The sequence below is a fragment of the Herpailurus yagouaroundi genome, unplaced genomic scaffold, assembly GCF_014898765.1.
Source record: "Herpailurus yagouaroundi ecotype Mexico unplaced genomic scaffold, PumYag 188, whole genome shotgun sequence".
Lineage (NCBI taxonomy): Eukaryota > Metazoa > Chordata > Mammalia > Carnivora > Felidae > Herpailurus > Herpailurus yagouaroundi.
Window position 1 is genome coordinate 16,023,058 of NW_024412419.1, and position 11,514 is coordinate 16,034,571.

The following is an 11,514-nucleotide window of genomic DNA, read 5'->3' on the forward strand; positions in this document are numbered from 1 at the left end:
CAGACACTTTAACCGACTGAGTCACGCAGGCGCCCCCCTCTTCACTGTATTATAAACTTCCTAATAACAAGGATCTGATACCACCAATGTCTAAATAAAGTCTGGCATTATCAGAGGCCTGCAAGTCTCAAAATGTATTCAGGTTTCTGGTAGTCTAGCTTGATGACAGGATACAACCTAGAATATTCAGAGTAACAAATGGGATTGAATGTTCCTCAAATAATACTCCATGAGTATCTTCTCAAGCAGACTCAAAATAAAAATTAGCAAACAATTTATCTTTGGCAAGTTCCTAGAGTACTCCCATTCCTACTAGTATAGGAACCACATAATTTAGAGATTAAATGAAGGTACCAAAGACATTCCCTTTGATCCCTTTTCAGCAACTACACTTCAACCGTAGGGAGGTCCAAGAAAACATCTACAGACAAAACTGACAGCTATCATCTTCTCAAAACTTCAAATCTTAATGTTGCTTATGTTAAATCAGTCTTAAAGACTTAGATATTACTACAGAAAACTTATTACATTTAGTCAAGCTAAAAGTGTTGATAAAATACTGCATAGATGTTAATAAATGACCTGGACACCAAAATGGAAGACATAAATAGCTCCTATGTGTATATAATTCTTGGTATTTGACAAAACCAGACAATACTATCCATATTTTTCTCTACCTACAATTTGCCTTATTTGACTACCTAGCAAAGACCTATACTTAGGGTCAGCTTGACTCTACCACTCATTTACCCTAATGTCTGAATGCATACAACCAGTTGCATCTTACACAATCAAAACAATATTCCACTGATCCATAAGTCTTTCAGCAATAGTGCTTAAAACCACAGATCACCACTTTTAGATCTAAAACTGGCACTCTTGGTATGAGATGTCCACTCTAATAGAAATTATAAAGATCTATCCTCAAATTACGTTCTCTATATTTATAGGTATTTTAATGACTACAAAAAAGTGTGAAAAAAAAAATGCCTTCTCTCCCCCCTTCCCCTGCCACACACCATTTTTTATGTACTCTGGCAGTCAGTTGCAGGTTTTATTCTCCTAAGCAGGTATTGAAAGGTGGTTTTGCAGTGTCATTTTATAGTCAATTTCACCAAATCCCTTCCAGGAAGCAGATTTTTGGAGGCTTTGTGGTTCAAATACTTGCCTCAGGTAGCTGATAATGGCTGCTTTTTTTTTTTTTTTCTGTCCCATTTATAGTCAAAAGTATTCTTACATTCCAACTACCCATTCTCCCTTTACACTTTCCCTTTAGTGAAATGCTGGGATATGTACATAAGGTGTACACACTTGTATGTTTTCCAGTACTCTACTCCAACGTCTTTTCTCTACAAAGTGAGTAAGTGAATAAGTGAAAATCTGTGAACTAAAAATGGATGGGATTACAGCAGATAAATTTGCAGAGGTGAAATACACTAAACTATGATTTTGCCAACATGCTTGAATAACCAATACTTTTTCAATTCTTTAAAGCACTTTAGAATTCTAAAGTACAGAAAGAAGCCAGGCAAAGATCAAATAAAATTTTTCTTTTAAGAAAAAGGTTAACAAAAGACAAAAATTTCCACAATTTTATTAAGAATTAAAATGACTCTCTGGAAGGTGATACTGTGTTTAATTAGGCAAGTCTTAATTTTTTCATTTATAAAGTTGGATCTTTTGAGTTGTTGGACGAAAAAGTCACCAAGACAAAAATACATTAACCTTACGTATATAAACATACTGCTACCTGAAACTTAAAAGAAAGAAGAACCTACCTATATAATAGTTTCATTGGAAAGGCTCGAAAATAACAGCTCTGAAAATTCACTTTTCCCACTACAAAAGTAATACATTTTAAGTGATAAATGTCTTCTATCTATATTGCTAAATATAAAAATTATTATTAAAATATTAGCTTCTAAATGAAGGTTTAGGTTTTTGAAGGAAACCTTTTTCCACCACATCAGAATTCAGAAGTGAGACACAGGAACTAGACTGATAGCAATCCAATATCTGATCAAGCTACAATGGAAAGCATAATTTAGACCTAAGCCAGTGGGGCTTCTACCACCACACCCCTTAATTATCCTGACCCAGTTACAGGCAGCACTGGACAACTGATGGTCCTCCAAAAAGATGCAGAGTCTATCATGGTCACCTCAAGAAGCAGCAGAATAAAGAGCTTTCTGCAGGGGGCAGACTTCCAAAGAGAAAGAGAGGAAGGAGACTACAAGCCATACTTGATCAGTTCCTTCTTATAAGTTCATCAAAAGCAACAGTGAAGAATTAGGACAACAGAAGCAAGTCAGACTGTTTTTATGCCTTCGTAAAAACAGGAAGAAATCTAATACATCACCAACCAATTTACCCAGTTACAAGTACAATTTTTATACTAATCACACACCTATCAGTAAAACAGCCACAACCTGAATGCAAGTCAAAGGCATATGAGATACATTCAAATATTTAAAATAGTCATAAACTTAAGAACATGAAAAAAATAGAGTATTTCCCTATGTTAGAAACCGACAAGTTTAAAGGTCATTGAATTATGAAATAATTCAGGAGACAGGAACCAACTTCCACTTAAAATTATGAAGATCTTGGGGGCGCATGGGTGGCTCAATTGGTTAAGTGTCTGACTCTTGATTTCGACTCCAATCATGATCTCAAAAGGTTCCTGAGCTGGAGGCCTCAACTGGGCTCTGCTCTGAGAGCGAGGAGCCTGCTTGGGGATTTTCTCTCTCTCTGCCCCTCCCTCACTTGTGCATGCGAGCTTGCTCTCTCAAAAATAAACTTAAAAAAATTATGAAGATCTTGTCAATGTCTATAAAAAGCAGACACAGTCTGGTCACTGACCAGGACTGGCTTTGGAGGTCACACCTGGCCCAAAGCTCTGATCATAGTTACTTTTGTTAACTAGGATAAGTACCTACACAGGAAGACAAGTTATATTTCAATACCAGAAAGATTTATAAAGTATGGAAGGTTTAGGAGAAACAAAATCATAATATTACCTTTAAGACTGCATAGTTTGGTTTGTATACTTGTAACACTTAAGATTATTGGCCTATTAAAGCAGACAGCCTTGCATGACCAAATTAAATATGGTAGTAATTTAGACTTTTAAGTTGAAATTTTACTAAATATGGAAACATCTAAAAGAACCTTGCACTCAAATTTTTTCAAACGTATAAAAATTAAGGTTTAAATTCTCTTGAAGATGTTTAATAGCAAATCTAACCTGAAGATTAAATAGCCAGACTTGTACAAACAGGAAAAAAGAACTTAAAAGCTGAAGACCCAAGATTCTGAAATACTTTTTAAAATCCGTGTAAGCCTTTAGTGGGCACAAAAACTGTCCTTGGGACACCAAAAGACAATCCTAAATAACTTATTTCACCAAAAATGTGACTTGAAACGACATTCATGCAAAAAGGAAATCACTATGATGCCTATGCAGATGAAGCAAATTATCTTTAAAAAGCAGGATATTAAAAGACTAAGGACAGAAACTTAAGCCAATTAAAAATATCTGTCCTTGTGTTTTAAACAGGATTCCTAGCCAGAATTCCTTAAATCATCCTCTGATACTCCCAGTCACATGGTGAAGAGTCACCTATTAAACATGAAATCTAAGCAGTAAACAAGCCTTTAAAATCCTTAGGTAACTTCCTTTATTATAATTGTTTCGATATACCTTTACAGATATTACATTTCTCTTAAGCGTTTAAAACATTCATCTAATAAAGCTTTCCCTAAAAAACTGTACCAAAAAAACCCTGTCACCAGTTTTAAGTTAAAAATCTCACAAAGTCCTAAGACCTGACTTTAACATGCTTGTCCTATTACACCTAATGTGTCCGTAATACTAACCCACAAAATGTTTAAATATGTGTCTGAATAAAAGACTAAGTTAAGGAAATTGGGTTTTCCCTAGGTATGTTTTCGGAAGTAGCATAACTTTTACACGCGTTTGGGAACAATTCATTTTCCCAAAATCTGGCCCAATTCAGACACAAAACTATTGCTAAAATGTCTGAAGCATCTAATCTTTCCTTTCGTTTTAATGTATGTATCTTTTTGAATGTCGAAATCTGTTTCAGTAACAAAAACATAACATTCCTTAATAATGGCACCTAACCAGCCTAACCCAAGTCGCTCTTTCATACCCACACCTGTCTGCTGCAAGGTTTTCCTGGATACACTCGGGCCCACGAGAATTCCCACACTTGTTTTTATAAACCCACTCCTTCCTCTTCGCCCACTTCCAACTCGCACACTTCTCTGGATCCACCGGCCTCTGCCCTCTTTCCGAATCCAAGGGCTGAGAGGACAGCTCGGTCCTTAACCCCAAACGCCGAGAAACCGAGGACACCAGCACCCCAGCGCCGCGAGGCTGCGGCGTGGGGAAGGAAAGGAAGCGGGAGAGCCGAGCCCCCCCCACCCCCCCGCCGCCGCCGCCGCCGCTGCCGGGCGCACACCCCCTTCCGGCACCCCTCCCCCCGCATTGTGCGAGCGGGCCTCAGGCCGCTGCCATCCCGGGCTGCCCGCAGGCCCCGTCCGCCCTCCCGCCTGCGGGCTGCCCCAGCCGAGGCCGCCACACAAAGCCCGGGGAGCCAGCCCCTGCGGTGCCAGAGCACGGGGAGAAGGAGCAAGCGCGGGCTGACTTACGGGGCTGCTGCGGCCGCGCTGCCTCAGCCGGGGACACCGACCGTTGGGCACACGGCGGTGTCGCTCTTGGCCGTCCTTCCCTCCTCCGCCTTCGGTGGCGGCAATATCTTCTTTCTCCACCTACCTCCCTCCCCCCCACCCCACCTCCTCCTTCTCCTCCCCCTCCTCCTCCGAACCACCGAAGTACCGAGGGTGAGACACAGAGACTCACAACAACATGGCTGCCACCGCCGCCTCCCCTCCCCTCCCCCCCCGCCCACCGGGCGAGCGCAAGGCACTCCGGGAGAAAGGGGAGGGGGAGCACTCACCGAGGTGCGCCTCCTTTCTGTGGCTTCCGTCGCTTCTCCCGCGCTCTGGGCGCCGGCCGGCGGGAGCTCTGCGCGTGCGCACGCTCTCAGCGCTCGCGCGTTTCGGTCGTCCCTCAGGCGTGCACTCCCCCGCCCTCACCTTTCGAGCTCGCAGCTGGTTCTGGACTCAGAGGTGGCACCAGGCGGGGACGCGCTCCCAACCTCCGGCGGCGCAGGCGTGTTGCCCAGCGCCGCGTTCGCGTCTGTCTTCCCGCGTGGGGCCTCGACTTCCGAATTCGCTTACCCTCCGCTTCCTCCCCGGTAGCTCATTGTTCTCCGCCAACCGCCTGTGCGGGTGTTAGAGCTTCCGACCGCGCGGTACTCCCCGCACTTAGCTTCTGGGGTGCTGACACCCACAGGAGCTGGACAGTAACCCAGGCCCTTGGGTTCCATCCTCACCCTCTCCCCGCAGCGAGACGACGGAGACGCAGTTTGGATGGAAAAGTGAACCCCTTACGTGGACTGTCATTCTAGTCGTTTCCTCTTGGGCAAGTGGAACCAGCTCAGCACATTGCCGGCCTGCAACGCTTGGCCGGAGAAAACACAAAAGAGACTCAGGTCGTTCTGCTGGGGCAGTGATTCTCACTTATCGCCAGTTTTCATCAACCGCGCTCTCCAAGCGCACCTCCCTCCCTCTCACAGTTAGAGACCAAACCCGTGCCATTGTCCTGGCTCCTGGCTTTGGTAGTGGTGATCCCAGGCTTGAAACCCACCCGGAGTCTGCCCCTGGCACACAGCTGTAATGTGGTAGAGGCACGGGCACTGTGTCCAATTTGTTCTCCATTGTTTGCACAACCCTCTGACGTTCTGTACTTCGGAAACGGAGCGCCTTGTAAGAACTTTATCTTCCTGGACGACTGTAAGCTACCCGAGAGGCTGCAAGGACCATGGGTATCTTGTCCATGCATGTGTGTTGTGTCTCCCAGTGCCTGGGCCATGGGAGACTGTTTAACAGTCATGTACTGAATGCATGAGCTTTTCAGTTTTTTAATTACCAACAAGGTGTGACATTTAAATCCGTCTCAAGCCTTCGCCTGTGGCCCAAATTTCAGGCTTCTAGATATTTCCACCTGAATATTCTTCCTGGCACCAAACGTATCAAAAACAATTCACACCCACCCGCCACCTCCAATTCGTATATTATCTCCATAGATGGCGGTGCCACGACCTATTCAGTATCCCTAAGTTCATCCTTTGAACCATTCTTGTCTCTCGTACACCTCCCCCTATATAGGTAACTTGCCAATCCTTTCAGATTTTCACTGCCCAAATATTTCTGGAGACAGTTTTTCCCCGTTTCCCCATTAATACTAGCCTTGCTTCCCAGGTCTGAATTTCTGTAGCAGGGTCTTAATTAGCCTTCTTGTGTTCAGTCTTGTTCCCTGCAGTCAGTTCTGCTCCCTGCCATCTGCAATGAAAATCTGATTCCTGGCTCTCATGCCTCTCCTTTAGCCATTTCATTGCTTCATGTTACCCACAACTGCAATCCTCAAGTATGTTGTCACTACTAACAGGCGTTCCTTCAAGAAATGTCTCATGATCAATTAAGTATGGGAGACACTGGGATGGACATATGTTGCCTTCTTCCCCCCCTCCATTGAGCCAATACTAGTTGAAGAGTTGTTATATATAGTTGCTTAATCCAGGCAAAACTAGATGGACTCATCAGAAGCCCTTCCTCGGAATGCGGGATTCCAGCTAAGAGACCCCAATCTCCCTCTGGGAAGTCTCTTGAACCTGTAAATCTGGGCTGATTTGTCCCACGGTGTGGACAGGGAACCCACAGAGAAGACGAGTTGAGAGAGAAAAAGAGAGTCCTGATAATGCTTCTCTTCCCTTTTGTTCCTGTACCTTGCTGGCTGCTTCTCCCCTTGGATTCTGAAACACCTGCCTGGATCCTTACAATAAATTCTGCTTTTTTTTTTTTTTTTTTTTTTTGCTTAAGTTAGATAAAGTGAGTTTCTGTTACAACCAAGGGTTTTAACTAAAAGCTGTGTGTTCACCATAGTTATTATTTATTTAGTGAATACAGGATGCAAGCATTAAACCACTTTTCATTCCTTGTTTCATTTAATGCTCCCAATATCTCTATGAGTAGGGCAACTTCATGGGCATGTGAACTGCATAGTCCCAAAAGGTCTGAAGATTTCCACAATTGGTTTAATGCTCTGTCACTGCCATCTAGAAAATCTTAACAGTTCTTGGAAAAGACAAATTTTCATTTCGCACTGGGCTCCACAAATTATATAACCAGTACTGCCTATGAGGTATTATTTCTATTTGACAAAGGCTTCTTAGCATCTTTAAAATCAAATTATGCATTGTAAATAACAAAGTGAGGGGCATAGAGTGCAATGCTTCCCCAAAGTGATTGACTCTAGAAGACTTTTTTTTTTCCCCATGGAAAATCTTGTAGAGGCTTTGTGCTCAGCAGAACACAGATCAAAGCCCAGTCCTTTAGTGATCTGACTCCGTCCACCTCCAGCTTCTGATTCACCATGCACGTGAGCAGTTTCTTGCTTCTGTGCCTTCACATATGCTTTGCAATCTGGCTTTGCTCATTAAGCACCTTCTGATTATAATTGGCTTCTCCTGTATATTCACCTACAAGGAAAGAATGCACTCCTCGGCTACTGTAAATATCAGGTGTGTTTGATAGTTAAGGTGGACGATGTAATTGATGCCTGACAACCATTCTAATCACCTGGAATCTTGTTAGAGATGCAGAATCTTGGCCCCACTCCAGACCTACTGAATCAGAATCTGCATTTTAACATGGTTCCGGGGCAATTCCTCTATATAATAAAGTTTAAAAAGCATTGGTAAACCAATCACAATAATTCCATCTCACTTGTTAGGAACTGGTTCTATAGGGGGTGTGTCATTCATTTAAAACCTGTGAGACACCAAGAGGTGCCAACTCAGCATGGGGGGGGGGAAGGGGGGGAATCCAGGCTCTCTCTCCTGGAGGTAAACAAGAAAGCATCTTGTCCCCTGTTCCTGCCAACAGGCTTCCTATGCCACTAGTAGCCTACCCAGAGTATTCATTCTTCCTGTCTTCTTCAGTAGCAGATCCTCTGAATGTACCTATGGTTCTGGAAGAGGCATAGGGTGGAATGAGTGGCCGGACTTTTCAGCAACATGCATTACATCTTAGGAATGTGCTGTCTGGCCTGTTGAAACCAGTGGTTCTCAGCCAGAGTTGCACATCAGAATCACCTGGGGGAACATTTGAACCATATCATTCTCAGTCCCCATCCCAGAGGTTTTAATTGAATGGCTCTGGTCTGGCTGAAGCCTAGATATTGAAATTTTTTAAAATGTTCCTCGGCGGTTATAGTGTGTAGCCATTGAGAACCACCAGTTTAGATACACCACATCTAGAACATAATGCCATTTTAATATTCCCTATGAAAATGCCCCTTTCCACTGGGACTGCTAACGAAACTTCTTATAAAGTCTGTTTACAACTTTGTTGTTTTTATAAAAATATAAACCTTTATAAAAAGTCCAAGAAATAAAGAAAAGTTCAAACCATCCCAATTTTAATATCACAGAATACTAACATCCATATGTGAATATTGTTATTACAAGCATGAATACATATAGAAGGATGGATAGAGAGCTACATAGAGTAATGGACAGGAATAGACTCAATCTGGACATGCCATTTTTCTTAAAATACAGTGTTGAACCTGGTCTTACTTGAATTTAACAAAAGAACTGAAGGAACTGCTCAGATGCATGTTTCCTCATTGTAAGAAAGATTGATTCATACAAGGTTTCTCAAAGGGTAAACAAAATGATAAAAAATCATAATAGGACAGAGCAACTTTTTAAAACGATGTGCTTCATTATTGGCCATACTGAGTTCCCTGCTATGAGAGATAGATTAACACTCTTTCACTTCCTCCCATCTCTTCCCCATACTTCCTAAATTTTGGTGCACAGTATTTTTCACTTTGTCAGGGTTTATAATATTTATATTCCATTTTTATCCATCATTTCCTATCGATTTTTCTTAACCAGTATTTAAATGTATTTATCGTGCACTGCTTCATTTCCAGCTTCATTTTGGTTTGGTTGTGTAGATTTCATCATGTCTCAGTTAGCCTTTGTTTATGTGGATTACAAACCACCCGCAGGGATCATTTCCTAGCTCCCAGTTCTGTGGGTTGGTCAGTTGGGCTGGGTTTAACTGGGAGGTTCAGCGGATCTCTCCTGGACTTACCTGTGCAAATTGGCCAATCTGTATTGAGCCTAGGGCTGCATCTGTCAGTTCTGGTGGTCAGCCTAGGCACTCGTAGCCCCTCCAGCAGGTTTGCTTTGTCTTGTTCACAGGTGGCAGCGTGAGAATGGAAGCTGCAGGCTTGGAATTCAAGTAATGTCCCTTCTGCTGCAAGTCATTGGCCAAAGCGAGTCAGAAGGCCAGCCCTTATTTAAAAGATGAAGAAACAGACTTTATCTTTTGATGGCAGAAGGTACGAAGAATCTGTGTGTATTCTCAGTCTTTCAACAGCCTCATATTCCTTAAGTTTTGAAAATGTCTTCCTATTTTATTTAAACTTAAACAAGTGTTCTTGAGTCTTGCCATCCTGCACCCCTGCCATGTCCCAGGACTTTGTGGATACTGCTCATAGGAAAGAGTCTGGAAAAGTCTGAGACTGATTTGATTTTAACCTACTTAAGAATTTTTTCTCGCCTTTTGAAGTTTGAGATCTTAACCACAATATATCTCACTGTCCATCAGTTTCTAACAGATTTTCCTGGTATTACAATATAATATTTGAAATTAAGTTCTTTAATCATTTTGGGAAATTTTTCTGTATAACAGCCCTGAATATTTTTTCTGTGACCATTTTTTAAAAATGTTTATTTATTTTTGAGAGAGAGAGCGAGGGCCACCCAGGTGCCCCTTTTTCTGTGACCTTGAATAGATTTTCTACTTCAGGGGCAAGAATTATTCTTATTTGAAACATCTTGCACAACTTAAAGCTAATGAGAAGATCACTATTAAAAAGAAGTTTTTGGGGAACGTCTGGGTGGCTCAGTTGATTAAGCATCTGACTTCAGCTCAGGTCATGATCTCACGGTTCATGAGTTTGAATCCTGTGCTCTCTGACATCAGCACAGAGCTGGCTTCAGATCCTTTGTCTGCTGTTCTCTCTCTCTCTCTCTGTCTCAAAAGTAAACATTCAAAAATAAATAAATTTTTGAAAAAAAAGAGACATCTTTGTCCTTCACATGTACCCTCTCCTTGTTAATTGCTTTAACATCTTTGTCTTTTTCTTCTGAATTCATGACGATGAAATCAAGCCTTTTCTACATGTTATTAATTCAATTTTCAGCCAAATTGCCAATGGTGCAGTGTCACCATTAGTTTCGATGATTCCTTAGCTCTTCAATCATCCTTTTCATCTCATTTTGATGTTTTCTCACCAGCTGTGCTATTAATCTATTGTGTCCCAACTCCAAACTTTGTGGTGCTGAGATTGGGACCCTGCAAATGATACTTCCTCACCAGCGGGCTACCTGCTAGACATTGTCAGTAGTGGGCACCTGGAAAGAGACGGGAAGGTGGGAGAGAGGAGAAGCCCCTTGGTCTTTCCACTTGTTACTCCTGTCAGAATGATCCCAAGGCAGCACTTCAGCTCGACGGTAGCAGTGGTTCCAGTTTCTAACTTCTTGCACACTCCAAGAATCAGCCTGCTTGAAGGAGTAAGCAGCGGCTGGACAGCACCCCGCCTCAGAGAAGTAAGACCTTGTTCCTCTGGAGACTCTTCTCCAAACCCCTGAGGTCATAAGAGCAACCAGGGTGCCCCTCCCCAAGATGGCCAAGTTCCAATTCTGCGGGGCTCTTCCTTTGCTTCTAAGTTTGGCTGATGTCCCCCTCTTTTCTTTATTTCCCCAGGGGTGGTACCTGCAGTTACTAACTCTATACTGCCTCATCATGTTTCTCCTTCAGTCAGCTTAACCAATTCCCCCACATTCTCTCCATTTAAATAACCAATATTTTCCTGACTGGTCCTGAACCGATGCATCATCTTCTAGAACTTATTGAAGTTATGTTATTAAATATTATAGCATAAGTATTTGCAGAAAATGTGACTTAAAAAAAATATTTTCCCATACCTTTATTGTCATTTTTTCTATGTCTATTGTTTTGTTTTGTTTAAATGAGTCTCTTAGACAACATTGCTGGCTTTTATTTTTTAAACAGATTTATTAAGCTATAATTCACATGCCATACAACTTACCCATTTAAATTTTTTTGTTTTTATATTTATTTATTTTTGAGAGACAGAGACAGAGCACAAGTCGGGGAGGGGCAGAGACAGAAGGAGACACAGAATCCGAAGCAGGCTCCAGACTGAGCTGTCAGCACAGAGCCTGACACGGGGCTGCAACTCACAAACTGTGAGATCATGACCTGAGCCAAAGTCGGACGCTTAACCAACTGAGCCACCCGGTACCCCACAACTTACCCATT

At 42.4% G+C, this 11,514-nt stretch overlaps 1 protein-coding gene across 4 annotated transcripts in view; it reads right to left on the reverse strand.

The window, feature by feature from the left end:
- Positions 1–4,804, reverse strand: part of PUM2 (pumilio RNA binding family member 2) — a 97,773-nt gene extending 92,969 nt beyond the window's left edge. For all 4 annotated transcript variants that reach the window (XM_040496150.1, XM_040496149.1, XM_040496148.1 and 1 more), the window contains exon 1: positions 4,678–4,804. The gene's annotated coding sequence lies outside the window, so the exon portion shown is untranslated. The remainder of the gene's footprint in view (positions 1–4,677) is intronic.
- Between the last annotated feature and the right edge of the window lie 6,710 nt (positions 4,805–11,514).